Source organism: Rhamphochromis sp. 'chilingali', assembly GCF_963969265.1.
Source record: "Rhamphochromis sp. 'chilingali' genome assembly, chromosome: 5".
Taxonomy (NCBI): Eukaryota; Metazoa; Chordata; class Actinopteri; order Cichliformes; family Cichlidae; genus Rhamphochromis; species Rhamphochromis sp. 'chilingali'.
Genome location: NC_137932.1, coordinates 24,292,700 through 24,302,295, shown reverse-complemented (window position 1 = coordinate 24,302,295; position 9,596 = coordinate 24,292,700).

Below are 9,596 nucleotides of genomic sequence, written 5' to 3'. Positions count from 1 at the left end.
CTTTGACAAGTCTTTTTTAAAGTAAGTAAATCTGTAATTTCTTATTCACACTGATATTTGCGTCTCTGAGAAAAACCAGTGAGGAGGACTTCATCTCCATCGATACCTCCACCTCCTGTCAGGGGTGATTTTCGTGCTTCTCTGATTGGCGATTCATCACCCGGCTGCTTCGCTTCAATCCCTCTTTCTCTCTCTCCTCCAGCACAGAGGCCGCGCAAGATAGGAAATGACCTACATAGCGTGGCGGCTCCCTCGCCTCGGCTGTCGTTTGCATTTCAAGGGGTGATGAATAATTTACACACACATGCACACACACGCTCGCAATTCCCAGACCTCCCCATCCGAACATTGAACGTACATCCCACCGCAACATGACAGGCCTCAATAACGTTAGATAACTGAATTCAAATATGGATCCGTATGTGTGTGTATGTGTTATGGAGGAGGTGGTAAGCTCTTTGAGGAGGTGTTAGGAGGAGATGTGCGTGCAGGAGAGGGGCTGAGAGAGCTCAGGAACCACAGGTGAAACTTTCTGTCTGGAGTAGGAGCAGAAGACGAAGAAAGAGGGGGCGGCAAGAGAGGTGAAAAGTAGAAAGGAGGAAGAAGAGATGACAGGAGACGAGGGGCAAGAAGGAGAGGAAAGAGTTGGATGTGGCAGAGGAGGTAGTCATGCAGTTCAGATGTTTCTTTACTCGTGGCTTGTTGTTTGAAAGACAGAAGTTTGGGGTGTTTGCACTGGTTTTGCTGACATTGTGGGGTCTATCACCTGTTTGCTCTCACCTTTTGGGGATGCAGGAACAAAAAGGACACCAAAGCCTGGCACTCACCCCAAACAAACACAAGTATGATTGCACTTCTATATAAGTACGACGAGCCTTCATGTGTGATGCACTTCATGCTCTTCATCGAGTTCTAGTAACAAACAGATCTGGTAGGGCACATGTGGGGTACACTCTGAGAGTACGAGGTTGTAGGTTTGTTGTTATAGGGCACCAGGTCTTTGTATAACTAAAGTGAGCGCTGAGTCTGTGTCCTTTGCACAAAGTCAAGAGTGTTTTGAGTGGGTCTTGAACTTTGTCATGATCACCCCTTGTCTCCGATCATGTTTCTGATGTTCGTGAACATGATCTCATGGCTTACTGGGGGCGGGGAGGCTGTCCATTTTTTGGGAACTTCAGATTATCATTCCGTGTTTATGCAGATGATGTCATTCTATTGGTATGCTTCTTTATCTTCTCTTACTGACATCATACAGGCCAAGAGTAAAAAAAAAAAAAGAAGACTCAAACTGAGCATTTAAAGCAGCCTGAAGTCTGAACTTCTGGGTTACAGAGATTACTTGTGGATAAACTGACCTCATTATTTGAAACTTGCTTGAGATGTGCATTCGCCAATGTAACGATGTGAACATATATATGCATGTGTGGCATTAAATAGAGAAAGAATAGGTCCCTTTTATTCAAATTTGACACAGATAAAGTTATTTTAAGGAGTATTTTCAGGAGTGGATTAATCCACATTTGATTCACTATTGAGTATTTGATGAACTGAATATGAATAAAATCTATAGTGTTTTCACTGATGTATTCTCTGATAGATTTAAAAAACTAAAAACAAAACAGAATTTGCCTACATGTTAATTTTAAAACCTACACAGTATCAAGAGTTACCCTTTGAGTATTAAGAAAATAAAATGTGTTCAGCTATAAGATGCGGGAGTGTCTATAGTGAGACACAGGGGTGTAATGTGGTGCTTTAAATCGCAGGAACAAACATGATTAACCCTCTGGTGGGTATGCGGTGGGTTATATTTAGGTATAAAGTGTGTTGGGCTTTATTTGAGGGTACATTGGTGTAATGGGAGCTGAATGGGGGGTATATGAGGTATAATGCTGTAATCAGTTCACTGCAGGAGGAAAACCAGTGGAGCTTATTAGCTTCTGCAGAGACAGAGAGAGAGCGTGCCCATGAGCTCGGCGCTCTCTCACAAGACTACTAATCCTGTGCAGCGAGAGCTTTAGGCTTTCAGATGTACACACACACACACGCACACACGTTGTATATATCACCGTGGAGACCTTCACCTGATATAGACACATTGGCAGTGTCCAATATATCTAATTATACCTCAGCATTTTCCTGATAACAGTTTATCAAATGCTAACATGAAACTGATATGAAATCAGCAATAGCGAGAGCCTTCAGAGGATTATCATCTGAATCTGCAGCTTTACGGTGACTTTCAGCGCGCTGTTTGGCTGCCGGGGCCCTCAGCTTTACCGTTTTGGTTCACTGCTCTCAGAGCATCATTTCTGGCTGCAGCAGAAGCTTTGGTTGCTCCGAACAAACATGGCAACAAACAACAAATCCTCCGAGTTGCGGGAGGTGGGCTGCAGTCAGAATGAGGATTTATTTATTAATTTTCACATAGAGTTCAGCTTCTGGTTTTGTCAGACCACAGTTAAATTTCTTTTAAATTAACCTTCAAAGACTTAACAGTTGTTTAATCCTGAATGTGTCTGTAGAACTCTTTATACCCAAGATATGCACTGCATTGGAAATATGCAGGTTAAAAGATCTAGATATAGCTGACTGGACAGCTTTTATTTCAACAGTATTTATACACCAGTAAGTAAGTAAGTTATATCTTAAATACACAGTGAAATATTACATCACAATAAATTAATATTATAATATTACAATACTAAAAACCTTTGTGCATAACTGCACAAATCCATCCTCAAAAGACACATCGTAGAATGTATTTTCTTCAAATCTAGATTTGATTTGTTAGTGAATGTGGACATCTATCCTGGTCTGCTGGGGAGAAGCCACAAATATATATATATATAAACAGGAACACACTGTGGTGAACAGTAAAAAAATAAATAAATGAATCAATAGAATCTGGTGCTTCTCTTTCCAACATCGAGGGCTTCCACTCTTCAGGAAACAGGAAGCAGGTAGGGAATATTTTCACAGATCCCTCACACCCTGCCTTTTTTCAACTCCTCCTCTCCAGCAGGCGGTACAGTCAACACATTCTCACTCGCAGCTCGTCAGATGGTGACGTTTGGTCAGAAGCCCATTCTCCTCACATTGTAACGCAGGAGTTACCCCCCCTTTATTATCACTGATCTCAAAAGTGAGCAACAACAAAAACCTGCCAAAGGCCACATTAGGAGAACTGTGTTGAGAACAATGCCGCTGTCCCAGGTTCTTTTATGGTATTTGTTGAGTTCTGGTTTCTGTTCTGATTTCATTAAAATGGTTTGTTTTGTTTCTACATTCATGTTTTTCTGTTTACTATGTTGTCTTCCGTATTTAAACTTCCAGTTTTATTTTGATAGTTTCTTTGCTTTTCCTTGCCTGTGTCCTTTATGCTCCTGTTGTTGATTTCGAGCACATCCACCCAGTGCTGTTTGGACCAGTTAAGCTGATTCTGTTCATTTCAGTGAGTATTTGGGGCTTCTGGTCATGTTTCAGCTCTATTTCAGTGGTTAGCAGTTTAATCACAGAAACATTTCCCTGCTAAAATTCTCACATGGTTTCATTTCTATAACTGTTTGAAAAGATGAATAATTAATAGTATTTCACAAAGAGATATGGCTGGGATAAGAGAGACTTGCAAAAAATGAAAATGTTTCCTTTTTTTCTTACCCGTTAACGACCTGAAAACACCTCCGATTTATATTCTGACGTGCTGCAGGGGAATGCATTTGCAGATAGTCTAAACTTAAGCAGTAAAAAGTGATGCATGTCACAAATCGGTGACAGTTTCTCAGCTGCAGAATGAATGCTTATACTTTTAATATTGTATTTTTTAGATGATACTTTTGTACTTTGACTTGAGCAGGATGCATATTGAGCAGGCTGTTTCCATTGTAGCAATGTCACCTTGATTTCAACAGTGAAGTTATCATTACTGATGCAAATGATAAACAAAACTTAGGAAACAAGCATCAAGATGCAGTGAATCACTATATATTATTAAACTCTGTGAATAAAGTGCAATTTTACAAGGCACAAAATTAATGATTGGGTGTATGGATCGATACAGCTAATCAATAAATGACTCGTGTAACCATATGGATGTGAAATATTAAAGTTTAAGAGTCACCTCACTTCCTCTCCTGCCTTCCTCAGAGGTTGTGCTGCAGCTTTCTGGCTCTGCGTCTGGAAAGATGCAGCAGGGCAAAGTGCAGCGCTCGCCGCCCATGCGTGCAGCTGGGGGAGCGCTCGTCGGCAGCCATCTTTATGTTCTTATCTTCCTCCCATACGCCCCCCCGCAGGCCAGGCTCAGCCCTGCTGTAATTGACTTTCTCCCACTGAGCCCAGTGGAGGCTTCAGGCTGCAGAGCTGCACTGAAAAACCTATTACACACTGCTGCACACCTACACACTGCAGACCTATAGAGAGGGAGAGGAGGGAGGGAGTGTGTGCCTGAATTCATCCAGAGGAGTCGACAGCGTGTGTCTTGGTACAGATCCAAACAGGTAGGAACGACAGAAATCTGATTAACCAGCTTAGATCAGTGTGAGGATGATGGATCTGTGTGTGTGTGTGTGTGTGAGTGTGTGTGAAGATGTGTGTGTGTGCTTTCAGACAAACCCATCTGCAGAGGTCTGAAACTAACTCAAGTTTGTGTGATCTATCTAGAGTAATAATCCTGCCTGCTTTTATTGTCAGAGTTATATGAAGAGAAAGTGCGCTGCAGCCGATACCAGAGGACAAGGTCACCTTCTTCTGTTTTACAGTAAATTTTCATATTATCGATTCAGACAGTATTCAGACGCCTTAACTTTTTGCACTTTGTGTTTGTGTTAGAGACTTCATTTACAATTCACAAAGATCGAGTGAAAGTATTACAAATAAAAACCTGAAATGTTTTATATTTACACCAGTACCTTGCTCGAGCACGTGATCGAAGCCTATCATAATGTCACAGGACATTTGCCCCTTGAAGTGTCACCTTCTCATGCACCTGGGGACTGTTTCCATCAGAGTTACTATATTTAGGGTGTTTAGGGCTGGTGCACTTCGTTTGTTTCGCAATTGGACCAAAACAACTAAACTCAGAGACTCTGGGGTGGTCTAAGTCCAGCTCCAAATGAACTCCACTGTGGTTTGTTTGTGAAAGAGGTGTCAAACAAAAGGCCTGGGGACCAAAATTAGCTATGCTCACTGCAGAGCTTTGGAAAATGTAAAGGACGACATACATTTTGGACTTTTAACGATATTTAAACTTTTGAAGCTTTCCCTACTGATAAAGACCAGTTTCACTGGTCCGGCCCACTTAAGATCAAAGTGGGCTGCATGTGGGCCATGACCTAAAATGAGTTTTACATGCCTGGTGTATGGTGTGAACATGATCAGACCGACCCAACTACCAGGTGTACGTTTCAAGTTTGAGCTAAACACCTTCCCGTAGCCACATATTCATTGATGTGCAAAGGTGCGCTAATGGGCTAACAGCTAGCTGTGAAATTAACTGAATTCTTAATGTTCTCCAATAATCCAGAACACAGACACTTCTTCCTGCATTTACTTGTTGATCTCAGCTCAGACGCACCTGGCCAATTAGTGGACTGAACATTCTCACGTGATTTCAATTCACCTGGATTTTCTTCTGTGAGTAAAGAAAACAAACCAGAGGAATAAAAACGACAGGTTCACAAACTCGTCAGCTGATTTGGACCAGAGTAAACGGATTATAGGTGTGAAAGTGCCTTTAGTGTCACGGTTATGGGTCCGTTGGACCCAGTATTTTGAGTTTATTATGTTTTGGTTTATTTCTGCTTCATGGATTGTTTTCTTCTCGTAGTGATGATGATGATTATTATTAGTTTCTTGTTTCTGTTTATCCGTGCTTAAGGATTTGTTCTCAGTTATATCTCACGTTTAGTTTAGTTCAGATTCCATGTGTCATTCTGTCTGTCTCTCAGTGTAAAGTCTGCATGCTTGTTTAGTAATTCATGTTTCCTGTTTTATTGTGAAAGTCTTTGTCTTATGTTAGTGTGTGCAGCTTAGCTCCCCCGTCTCGTTAGCCCTGATCTCTCCCAGCTGTGTCTCCCTCCTGTTGCCGATTCCCTCGTTACTACCCTGTGTATATAAGCCCTGTGTTTTCCCATGCTCAGTGTCGCGTTGTACCCTCAGAATTATGCCTGTGTGTCCTTGGTCTCAGTGTTCCATCCTCACTCCATGTTTGTTTTTCTGCCAGCAATAAAGCTGAGGTTTTTTGAGTTTCAATTCTGTGTTCGAGTCCTGCATTTGGATCCTCATCTCTGCCTGCCCGCACACAGAGCCCTGACATTTAGACAATTATTCTGACTGCATGGTGGATGGTGAGCAAGAAATGTTTTGGTGCATTAGTACATTACAGTAGACCTTGGAGATTTGAATTTAAGGTGCACTAGCACCCGGTGTGCTGCATTTGAGTTCAGAAATTGTGGAATCATCTCCTGAAAACCTGCTGTTTGGTCTCCCATTTGTAGCTGAGATAAAAATCGGATCATTTTAACTCTGAAAGTTGTCTTTTTATTAATTATTTACATCATTAAAGCTGTGATGCTGTCAGTGAGGCTTGCAGCTAGCAATTGGGATCATAAACTCATCAGGAAAGTTGTTACTGAGGTCATAAGTCAAGGGAACAGAAGTATTATTTTCCCATGGACTTTTAGAAAACTGGACAATCAGAGGAGTCGCCCCCGCTGACCATTAGAAATCATCATGCCTATTTCTGCTACCTCATTGGTTCACTTTATAGAACCAGACGATATGTCCATCCTTTAGATAAACTCCAGGGTCCTGAAGATTTGGAGAGTGTTTCATTCTCGATAGCATTTATTCTTCTCCTTCAACAACATAATAAAGTTTGAGAAAAGAGGAAGGGGGCTGAAATCTTCCAGAATTCACTTTAAGAGCCGGTATAAAAATAACAGCTGGTAGTCAAATAAATGCAAAAATCAATAAAAAAGCAATATAAAAAACGGGACCCTCACTCCGTTGTATTTACACTGAGTTTCTTTTTAAACAGAAATATTTTCGAGGCTCTGCTTATTTCAAGTTGTTTTTTCTTTGCCTAAAGTCAACAAAACACAACTTTCTTTTTTTTAAATTAAAAATGTGCAGACCAGTAAAAGCTTGTCTGTGGGCTTGAAGGTTAGAGGGAACATAAATATTCTGTAAGTGTTCATAATGAGGAATATTTCACAGCCAGACATTATGTTACATAACCCTGATTATGTGAAAGCAGCTGGCATCGAGGTCATTCTTGAGACTATTAGAGAAAGAGAGGAACTTGGAAAAAGGACTTCAAGGGAAACTTTTTGGGGTTTCAGCACTTAAATGAAGAAAATCCCAAGGTTTAGTCAATATATTGAATTAAATCCAGAATTTGTAAATGGAAAAGTTTTTTGGTGGAGAAGTTCCTCAGGTTGAGTGAATTAAACCCCTGTTAGGTAACTTTTTTGGATGGCTTCATTCTTGCATATTTCATTGTGAAAATGCACTGGAGGAGTCGATGGTCAGGCCGCTTTTTGGTTTTCCTGCTGGATTTTTGCAGCCTCTCCTTCATTTTTTGTGCTTTATTTTTTCAGACATCTTAATGAAGACTTTCAGTTTCTCTCGTCTGCTTTGTCTCAACTCTCTAAACAATGTGTGAAATCCTTCACAGTTTGTTACTTGTGCACAAAACAAAGACCCTTTTCTCATTGTCAGTTGTTTGCCCAAATTTTTAAGCACATTTGGGCAAATAACTCAGGACAACTGTCTGCACTGTTAACAAATATTGTTGGGATGTCTTTGTGAGAGCTGTTTCCTCTCTCCAAAATTCAGTCAATGGTTACTTTATTAGGTACACTGCTCAAATGTTTAGCTGCTTGTTAATGCACTTATTTAATCAGCTAGTCAGCAACTCAGCTCACTTGGACATGTAGACATGGTCAAGATGACCTGCTGAAGTTCAATAAGAATGAGCAAGAACGAGATGAAAACTGTGAATGTGGCCGAGATAGGTCTGAGTATTTCAGAATTCCAGATCTCCTGGGATTTTCTTACACAATCATCTCTGAAAGATGGAAAATATCAAATGAGCGGCAGTCCTCTGGCCCTATTGATGTTAGAGGTTAAAGGAGAATGGCCAGACCGCTTGAACATGGTGGTATTCTCTTGGCAGCATTGTTCAAATAAGACAGCCGACCTGAGTTTTGTTGCTGACCACATCCATCATCATGTGGCTGCAGTCTACCAGTTTTCCGATGGCTACTCTGAACACGATAATGCTCCATTTCACAAATCTCACATCATCTCAAATTGGCTTCTTGAATATGAAAATGACTTCACTGTATTCAAATGGCCTCCACAGTCGTCACATCTCAGTCCAATAGAGCAGCTTTGGGATGTGGTGGAATGAGACACATCTGCAGCAACTGTGTGATGCTCTCATGTCAGCGTGGAGCAAAGTCTCTCAGGAACGTTTCTATCACCTTGTTGAATCTGAAGCAAGAAGAATTCAATCAGATCTAAGGGGGTCCAACCCACTGCTATCAAGATGCATCTAATAAAGTGGCCAGCAAGTTGTTGGAGGAAAGATGTCATCGCCTAAGTCATCAACAGCAGAATATTTCATCTAATAGTCATAACCTACCCTCAGAGCCCAGAGTTAAAATGCATTTACAGACTTGTACCCACAGCAACAACTGAAACAGCAGAAATTTTCAGAGATAAACACGATGCTAAGGAAGGTAAGATCGATGGATAACCTCCGCATACATGAAGCAGAGCTGGAAGACCTTTGTTTAAACATTTTCTGAAAACATTACCATCTGTGTTTGATTATAGTTTGGAACAGCAGGTTTTTATTTTGTTCCCAAAGTGATTTTTTTTAAAAGCAGGATGATGTTTCTGGAAGACGTCTAACAATATTTGATGATAACCTTAACAATGGCATTGTGTATCAATGGTAATATTGGAATAATTCAGAAATATCATTTAAGAAGCCGAGGTGGAGCACCTGGCTCAGTTTCCGCTGATGCTGTTGGTGATGCATTGGGACTACATAGAAAAACAAAGGGAACTTTTCTCTTTTAAGAAAACTTTGCAGAATGAAAAGCAGGTCAATCACGCTTATGAGGATCTAAGCTGATTTGAGGATTTTACAGGAGCAGATGATACATCTCTGGGTCATAAAAGAGCCCAAACTATTTTTCCTGGCGATGTGGAGAAGGTTTTGAGACACCACTTTCAGTTTTTCTCCACTTTTACAATAATTTAATTTCAGTCTTTGAAAGCCTTTCATATGTCTTTTCATGTGGCCCCGTGTTTCTTTTTTATGTAAAGAGTTGAAATAAAGGAGCTGAATGTGCTGCTCTGCAGAGAGACGCTGTGCTCTCTTGATGAACTGCTCGAGCAGAAGCGCTGCCCTGATGCTTTTTGCAGCTAAAGTTTTGAACTAAATAGAAACCTGATCTCCATAATATATGAGAGATGTCAAGAAACGTTACAGATTATAAAATACAAAACTCATTACAAATAGAAAAGTTAAAGCTAACCTTATGCAAATTTCAGAATTGTTCTGATTATGAACCGCAGCAGTA